General features: G+C 43.4%; 1 non-coding gene across 1 annotated transcript; it reads left to right on the plus strand.

The window, feature by feature from the left end:
• The first annotated feature begins 934 nt into the window (after nt 1-934).
• On the plus strand, nt 935-1006 carry trnat-ugu (transfer RNA threonine (anticodon UGU)). The gene has a single exon. It is a non-coding gene; the product is annotated as a tRNA-Thr (tRNA).
• Nucleotides 1007-1335: the final 329 nt, after the last annotated feature.

Below are 1335 nucleotides of genomic sequence, written 5' to 3' on the forward strand. Positions count from 1 at the left end.
ACTGTTGAGGGTGGGATGGAGGCGGCGATGGCAACCTTTGAGGGGATTTTTAGGTCGAAGTTGTTTTCTGTGATAAATTGAGTAGCTCCATCTTTAATCCTGGCAGCTGCCTGAATGTCACAGACAGTGACGTTTCAGTGGAAGAGGCTGCATTTGCGCATGTGCTAGTACAGCGTCACCTGGTGGTTGCGTTGTCAGCAAATGCAGCGTTTTAACTTTGGCTCCACGATGACATTTTTTTCCTCAATTAAAATAGGTCTTGAGTGTCTTAATAACTTCTTCACACGTAGCCTTCTGTTCTTCATGAGGATGTTGCCTGCACACTCCCTCCATTGCAGACAATAGCGTACTGACCTGCTCCATGTCTGGCTTCTGCACGAGACCCGATGCAGTACAATACCTTGCAAAGTTCTGGAAACATCTCGGCCACTCCTCGGCTTGGTTCAGTCCAGTGACCTTTTCAAAGGTACAGGCAAAGATTTCTCCATCTTCGCTTTGGTTTACTGCAGCCCCCATATAATGTTCTGATATCTGTCAAGGCTTAGTACACAATTTATAAGAATCTGACGGTTAAAATAACCTGAGTTTACTCTGCACATCTTGCATTGAAGGTTTCATCTACAACTCTCCATGAGGTGCCGGACAGATTATATTACATCACTTCCTGTGATGATGCACACAGTCTATTTATATAATCTGCCCAGTAACAACCCAATGTCCACTCTTATATTATTGTACAGATGTGAGAAAAGCTGAGGATGGGAATGGAATGTCTGAATGAAGATTTCATGATGCTGATGATGGAAATGAGGCTGATCTGTTACCCATTCCACAATCCCTCTTGATTTCTGTGCATGTTTCTCGATGCTGTTTCAACCAAATTGAAAAAGAATCACAAATCCTCCTCTGGAGCCTCAGGTGTCCATTAACAAAAGGCATGGTGGCCAAGTGGTAAGGCGTCAGTCTTGTCAACTGAAGATCACGGGTTCAATCCCCGTACATGCCTCATGACTAGTTTCTCACTTTAAATGTTATGTTTCCAGAACAGATGTCTGTTGCATTTGTTTCAGCCATCTGGAAATCAGTGTGATGTTACACTTTATCCTGGACACTGGGAAGAACATGAGGAGTAGCCACATGGTCCCTTGAGCTTTCTCTGCCATTGATGGAGTGAAAATATCTGAGGTCCAAGCACTGAACCTTATTACTGTGCATTTGCTTGATATTTCACAGAGCTATTCTATTAATCCCACATCCCACACTCCTGTCCTTTCCCCCATTGCCCTGTTATATTTTCCATGTCAGGTATATATACAATTCCATTTAGAGTTCCCA

The sequence above is a fragment of the Heterodontus francisci genome, unplaced genomic scaffold (genome assembly GCF_036365525.1).
Source record: "Heterodontus francisci isolate sHetFra1 unplaced genomic scaffold, sHetFra1.hap1 HAP1_SCAFFOLD_43, whole genome shotgun sequence".
In the NCBI taxonomy this organism is placed as follows: domain Eukaryota; kingdom Metazoa; phylum Chordata; class Chondrichthyes; order Heterodontiformes; family Heterodontidae; genus Heterodontus; species Heterodontus francisci.